The sequence below is a fragment of the Amblyomma americanum genome, chromosome 1 (genome assembly GCF_052857255.1).
Source record: "Amblyomma americanum isolate KBUSLIRL-KWMA chromosome 1, ASM5285725v1, whole genome shotgun sequence".
Lineage (NCBI taxonomy): Eukaryota > Metazoa > Arthropoda > Arachnida > Ixodida > Ixodidae > Amblyomma > Amblyomma americanum.
The window spans coordinates 367864643-367872819 of NC_135497.1; positions in this window are offsets into that span (position 1 = coordinate 367864643).

Sequence of the window (8177 nt, forward strand, 5' to 3'; positions counted from 1 at the left end):
AGCTTGCAATAGTTATTCCCCTGTTTAAAGCTGGAAGAACCCAAATCTTGTCCAACTATCGCCCCATTTCGTTAATTCACACTCATGCAAATTACTAGAACATATCATTCATAAGCAAATTACAGAATTTCTTGAAGCTAACAATATCGTGTGCAAATTTCAGCATGGGTTTCGGCGCGGGCTCAGTACCATTTCACAACTTGTAGAATTCACGCAGACATTGCTAGTTTCCTCGACACGGGCTCACAAATCGACGCTTTATTTATCGACCTTTCTAAAGCTTTCGACACCGTTCTCCACAGCAATCTTCTTTGTAAACTTAATGCAATACTCAAAAACCCGTTACTGGTAGACTGGATATCGAGTTTTCTTTCTAATCGTACACAGTATGTTTCTTTCAACTCCTGTTCATCTGAAACTGTTAATGTATCATCCGGTGTACCACAAGGATCCGTACTCGGACCACTGTTGTTCTTATTATACATTAATGATTTGCCAGAAAATATTATTTCTAAACTTCGGTTGTATGCAGACGATTGTGTGATATACAGTTCACTTTACACCCCTGAGGATTACGTGCAACTAAATCAGTCATTCGTGTCATTCTGCTCATGGTGTGAAACATGGCAAATGCAAATAAACTTTCGTAATTCTGTATACATGTCATTCTGTAATCGCACAATACCATCTTCTTACACCTACTCATTCAAAGATAACTCTCTGAATCAAGTGTCCGAGTACAAATATTTAGGTCTTCTTTTTTCTTCTAACTTGTCCTGGTCAAAACATATTAACACAGTATCCAATAATGCAATGCGGAGGCTCGGTTATCTAAAACGTACACTTAGTGTTGCCCCCCAAGAAACTAAACTGGTAACATACAAAGCTTTAATTCGTCCACTTTTGGAGTATGGGTCAATAATCTGGAATCCTCATAAACAGTCCGATATCAGTAAGCTGGAATCCGTCCAAAGGAAAGAAGTACGGTTTATTTGCCGACGGTATGACAGAAAGTTTTCACCTTCATCCACTCTTCCTGCCATAGGCCTTTCCCTCCTTTGTACCCGCCGCGACAATAAGCGTTTAAAATATTTTCATGGTATTGTTAATTCATCCCGCTTTGCTTCACTGTCTGAGTATTTGCATTTTTCAGCATCTTCATCTACAAGGAGCTACCAGCCATTGAATGTAACACCCATTCACGCGCGCACTGATGTGTTCAAATTTAGTTTTTTCCTCGTGCTATCGAACGATGGAATTCTTTACCCGGTGATATACGCTCCCTGGAACCAAGCCTATTTTTCAATGTTGTTTCAAATCTGTGATTAGTCTGTTGCATTTCTGTTCTGTATTTTAATGGTGTTCACTTCTGAATATGTTGTCCCTCTCTGCCTTTTTTTTCCTCTCCTCTTCCTCCCACTCCTGCAATAGCCCCATCAGGGCTGCAGAATATGTAAATAAATAAATAAATAAAAATGAAAATGCAGCTATTGGTATTTGCCCAAGGGCTCTTGATTGAAGTTTCTCATTTTGTGCCCCTGACTAAACCTCTATTTTTGTAGCCGCGTTTCTATCCATTGAGTTGGCTTTAACATGAATTTCCTGCAGTATCTCACAGGTTATTATACTTTAGGACAGCCTTGCCGTATTTACATCGCTCCAAAAATCAAGGGATACTCATATGAGCCGTTCTCCTTAATTTTTATGCCACCTCATATTGCAGAATTATGCTCTCAGTGGGTCTCTGGCCACTGTGGCGTTGCTTATAATGAGAGGGCTAATTTTTTAGCCATGTCCGCCCTTGGTGGACCTATTGTCCCGTTCGTACCTAACATTGTCTACTTGACTGTAGCACGCTTTCAACAATTCCAGCGTCTCCAATAATTTAGCCATGAGCCTCTCCTTGCTGCAGCAGATTTTAAACACCTAGCATTTCTCTTGGAGTGTGCGGATGTGCAGTTCATGCCAATGTGAGGTGTCCATGCCTCTCCTGCGCTGCAGAGTACCGGGGCTCCTTCTCTATTTATGTCGATCGGGGCTATCTCTGACTTCCCTGTGTGAGACGTGTGGCGAAATTGAGTCTATAGATCAATTTTCCCTCTTCTGCTGGCGGTTCGCTTCCCTTCACAGAATTTACTTGATCCCTCTCGCTCGAATGGCGCTATCTCTATTTTTGCCAATTCTTCTCTCCTTCGGGACAAGCGCCAAGGGATATGCCCTGAACCCAGTGAGCGATTTTATTCACGAATATATAATTGCATCAGGTAGATTCCTCCGCTAGAATGAGAATTCGCTCCTTTTTCGTTTCCGGGTTTTTATCTCCATTTTAAATCTAAATTCGAATCTAGGACAAAAATTTATCGAATTACTCCACTCCACTTCTTGTCGATGAGTGAGTTTGTATCAGTAATGCACCCTGACCAGTCCCCCGTCGTGGTTATGTGCCATTAAGCCTAAGGTCATCATGATCGTCTTGATGAAAAAGTATCCGACGGCGTTGTTAAAGATAATATTGGAGTATAGATTTCTGGAATTGAGAGGATTCATCGGCTTGGGGCCAAGAAGGCAAATAAATCTCGTCCAATTATAAGAAAGCTGCTTGAAGATCAAAATCCTCAAAAACTGCTCGAAGCTCAAGAAATACTAAACGAAGATGCTAAGCCAACTAGCCGAGCAACATGCTTTATCAAGGAATCAAATATATCAGTCAGTGAAGATTTTTCACTAAGGTTACGCAATTTGAGAGAAAGCTTCGGGATTGTTCAAAACCAACCGAGATAGCTATGACAAAGTAAGATTATTATATGACAATCCAAAATAAAAGATCAGCTTTTTGCCTTAGATGATGAAAAAGATGACTAAGTAGTCATTACGAAAAACTATGTACCCGCGGGCGGCAAACAAGCCGGTTAAAGAGGTCAAAGTGTTAAGTCATGGATATATTAACGCCAGAAAAGTGGCAAACAAAGTAGTCCAGCTTGAGGCGTTCCTTCTTGAACATATGCCTGATATAATAACAATCACAAAACATGGCTCTCTTCCCTCATTAAGAACAACCACATCTTCCCACCAGGTTATTTGGTTCTGCTAAAAACAGCTGCGGTCGTGGCGATGGCGTCGCGATTCTGGTTAGTAATTGCATGCAGACTACTCCTCTGCCTGATGTCGTTGGTGTTGAAACATTGTGGTGCAAGGTATCAGTTGGTAATTCTTCTATTTATGTAAACACTATGCTCAGGCCTCTGACGTTGTGGCTGGCACGCTGCACATATTGACCGTAAACATGCAACAGCGCATGCGCCAACATAGTATAATTATTCTTACTGAAGATTATAACCTGCCTAGCATCGCATGGCACACTTTTGATAGCGCAGTAACAAATAAATTCAGTGCAGTAGCTCTATTTGATACGGTATTCAGTTTCAGTTTAAAGCAGACCATATTTCAACCAACACGTGTCACCTGTATAACCTATGGCACCCTGGACCTAACTTTTAAACGTGATACATTTCCACTAGCTGCTAATCCTGGGGAGTAATAAATGGCACGTCTGATCACAAGGCAACGAAATGCTCGATATGCCCATTCGAAAGACCACAGCAAGAAAAATCAACTACCCAGATTTACAACTGGGCTCGGGCAGATGATGTCAGCATTCTGGATTATTTTGATAGCGCGTATGAGACCTTCGCCCAACGTATCGCTGACTCCAAGGTGTCAGTCAATGAATTATGGTTGTCATTCAAAGCTGCTGCCTCGCACTGCTTTTGAGCTTTTTCCCCACAAAAGTAAAAGTGCTTCACAAAATATTCCGCGGACTTCAAAAGAAATTATTCAGTTAAAACAAAAAATCAAGAATACGGAAGCCTCCAAACAAGGTGCCAGTGAATTTTAAACTTATCTCCTCGGCTTCGGTGGGGAAAACAACCAATAAGGTACAGTCAGAAACAACCACCCAATAAATATTTGGGTAAAGGAATGCATAACCAACTAAGGATTGGGGAAAGGAAAACACAGCAAATCAATGATTGGAGAAAGAAGATAAGTCATCTGGACCAGCACTGTAGAATCATGCACACACTCCACTACCAAGGTTTAAGAGTATTCCCCTTTTCTCTTGACAGCTTCAGGAACACCCGCTTTCCCACGGGTGCGGGCTGTTTCATGGTGAACCCATTTTCGAAGAAAGGCAACCTTCAAAGTCCGTCTATACGGCGCCGTCCCCCGCAATCTTTCATCACGCACCGTAGACGGAGGACTCATACGAACGAGCAGTCATTGTAAATGTCAGCAGCCAGCGGCTGCGCTGTCTTGTTGACCGCGCTTTAAGGCGTGATAGACCGCTACCCAAGACATCCTGCGCTTAGAGCAGCGACGCTGCAGACACGAGACAAGAGCGGCTTGTCGTGGATTATTGTGGCTCGTCGCTGCCCTCGTGCTCCCGCCTCGCCACAAGAGTATGCACAATGGCATGTGACCCGTCGTATAGGCTCCTGGAGGGGCTTGACCTTTCCCGTATTCTCGAATTCCTCCGCTGTTAGGTTCCCTCTATCCAGCCTGGTAGAGACTGCGACTCACTCCGCTCTTCTGCCGCTACGCGGAGGGTAGCAAAAAAAACTCAATGGGCATTCTTTTTCGCGAACCCATAGGCGGCAAACATGCATAGCGTCGGGAACATCACTGCTCCCAACCAAGACTGGGACACGAAAATTTGTTATCAGTGGGACACTAAGGTTAAGCCACGTTATCCGAGAGCAACAAAATTACAAAAACACACATGTGCACTAGGCTGTTAAATTGGTACACAAACACACACTCATACGCACGCACAGCGGATGATTCAGTCCGCGAAACCAATCTGCACATTCACCCTTCTATAAGTATCCTCGAGTAATGTGATTGGGCAATAGCAAATCTACAAGAAAAGCATCCTTTCCATGTCATAATCCATCATATTTCCTTCCGGAAGATCAAGAGAGAAAACCAACTGGCGAAATCGCGACAGGATTGCGACGTCTTTCTGTTCGAGGCTTCTAACGGAGAACGTGAAGAATAGGTCGTTGGAGAAGCTGCACATACGGTACGTCTTAAAGGGGCTCTAATAAAGTTGCGTTATGCCTGTGATGTTAAAGCACGCCGCTTCATGAATATTGTCGAGCAAGAATTTTTTTAGTGCGCTTTGTGCAAGCTGAGCTATCTGTAGTCAAAATTTGAATTTCGGCGTCTTAGCGCCTTTCCCTATCCTATCGTCACTTTTTGCGCGCCGGAAGGTACGCGCTCCTTTACCAGCCTCACCCCCGGCAGCGGAGCCTCCTGACCCGCCGGAGCTACGCGGCTTACTGGCCGCGGCTATGGTAGCTGCCTGACGTCTGAAAATTTCTAGCCAATAGCCACCTGTCTACTTGTATGCGAAGATGCGAGCGACGGAGGAGGGTTCGAGCATAAAAAGTTGCCGGGAAGGCCTCGCCAACATTCGCACGTGATTGTCGGTCCTCTGCTGCGTGTGGAAGTGTATTTTTTTACTCACGTTTTCATGACAACACAATGTACTGATTGAGCGAATTCGTGTGCACTCCTCGGAAGGTGTTTCAGAGGTCCTGTAACGGAGGAAACGTGAGTCAGCGTCAAAAGACTGACGTTAGAAGCTTCTGAGTCCACTAGTAGAGATCCCCGGGACGCACGAGGCTCAAGTCATCGAGGAGCTTAAGGAGCCAGGCGACGAACAAGTCGTGGAGGTGGCTGATGGCTGATTAACTACGTACAGATTCGAAGATGAGTGTTGATAAGGTCAGTCAACCAGATTGCACAGAGGATCTGGCATGCGGAGCCTTGCACACCGAAGATCAGAGTTATGACGTGAGTGGTGATCCATAACCGGAATAATGCAAACAGGCGAAATGATTCTATAACTTTCTAGGGGTGAGTGCTCGGATGAAACAAAACAGGAAGCTTTTTATAGTTCATGGGAGTTTAAGGTCCCAAAGCGACTCAGAAAGTGATTCTCCAGGAAGCACACACTGATCTAACGTGTGTGCGGATGTCTACAGCTGTAAAAGCTGCAACGGTTAGTCAGTAGGCCCTAACATTGTGCGCCTAGCGAGAAAAATTTGCTGAGGTCAAATGGGCGTTACTCACTTCTAGGAGTCTGCGACGAACTTCTTGACAGAGCAAGCTGAGATAGAAGAGAGCCAGCAGCCACACGAGTGTACTGCTCGCGAACAAGATTTCAGCATTGTGCCAAAGCAGGTTGCTGCTAACTGTGAGGCTGCAGTGACGCTTGAGGAAGACAAAAAAGCAGAATTTGATAGCGGGACCACTCTTTGCAGGCGATGGTAAGCTGGCTGCCAGAGAAGAGGTTGTTGGCCAGCCGGTGCTGTGAGGGGAAGTTGATAACACCTGAAAAGCACTCGCTGCTAGAGCATCGAGAAAGGGAGCAGCTGTAAAGAAACAAAGAAGCAGAAACAGCAGTTCCCCGTAAAGAAGCGCCAAGCTGTGGAAAAGTGCTACAAGGCAGGAACATGCGGCAACAGAAACCTGGGCGCCCTTGGAGGCACCCGAACGGCGGCACCCGAAAGAGAGCAGACAAAAGGCCACCAACAGCAAAACGCCTTTAATTGGTAGCACATTGGGGAGAGCCGCGCGGTAGGCAACAGACGGCGCTTCTGCTCTACACGCCCGCGAGCGGTCTCTTTCCCGAACAACTCCAGATGTCGGCCACGGCGCCAGTGTGGGGGTGGGGACTCGACGGCCAAACCATGTGTACGTGCGGGGGAGACAGAAAGAATGCCGCGTGGACTTTGAGGGTTAAAAAGCGGGTGGACGGGGCCAGTGCGAAACGTAGAGTCGCCGAAGGAAGACGTGTGTAATGTTTCTTGAATATAGCCAATGTTTTTGTTATCGTTATTCAGTTTTTGTCCTCGTGTAATTGGTCTCCCATTATTCAAACTATAAAGATTAGAGTTTTTTTTAAGCGATGTTTAATGCCTCAGGGCATAAAGGTTATGAAGTGAGAGATGAGTAAGATGTTTAAAAAAAGGAAAGAAGGTGGGCTGATCTAATGATATCAAGTAGTGAACGATGATATGGACCCTGTGTCCAGACAATATAGGAATCCGGATTGTCCGGTGAGAGACCCACCGCCGCCAGGTGCCGAATTCTCGTCGACTTCAGCGCCGGGAAAGCTCACTGCAGGTGGTGGATATTCGCCTCACAATCTCTGACCTTGCCGACTGTACTCACGGGGCGGGGATATAAATCTTTGTAATGTAGTATTACAGTTAGCTGCAGAAGAAGTTCCTACAATATATTACATGGTGCCGAAACCCGGGAGGAGACGACAGCGGTGAAGTCCGAACGGATCACGAATGACTCCAAAGACTTAGCTGAAGAAATGAGAACATGGAAAAGCTCAAGGACAAGAGACGTCGGCGAAGACAGAACATCATCATCATCAACGAGGCCACAGCAGTACTGCCAACAGCCGACGTCCATCAACTGACAGCTCTGCTGCACAGACTACAAGTAAGCAACGATGAACAGCGGAAGTTAAACGACGACATGGAGAACCATCTACCAAATGTAGTTTTTGAGAACGAATTCACTGAGGCCATCGAATACGACGACCGGTCCATTAACACAATCGGTCTACTCAAGACAGAGAGCAGCTGAGAAATCGACTACGCCTGCAGTAGACAGCGCCGAATCGACGCAAGGGTCACTGGCGGCACCAAGGCACAGTAGCATAAAGCTCCCTAAGCTGCATCTAGATTCATTCAACGGTGAGCTTTCCAAGTGGCAGAATTTTTCGGAATGCATCCGCGAGACGGTGCATGAAAATCGGAGCTTGTCGAAAGCAGAGAAGTTCCAGTTGTCGAAAGCGGAGAAGAGCCTCCTCACCGGGCCCGCCTCGTCGGCAGTAAGAGGATTGCAGGCAACAGAGGCCTGCTATGACAACGCAGTACAGATGCTGCAGCGCCGTTTCGGCGACAAGGCACAAATAGAGCTGGAACACCTTGCCATGTTAAGGATGTTGCCGCCTTTGTCGTCTTCAGTCGATGACAGGGGACTCAGCCGGATTTACGGCCATGTGTAAGCACACATTTGTGCACTCTCGGGACTGGGAGTGACCACGCATGCTTACTCTGCAATTCATTGCGACATAGTACTAACAGCGCTGC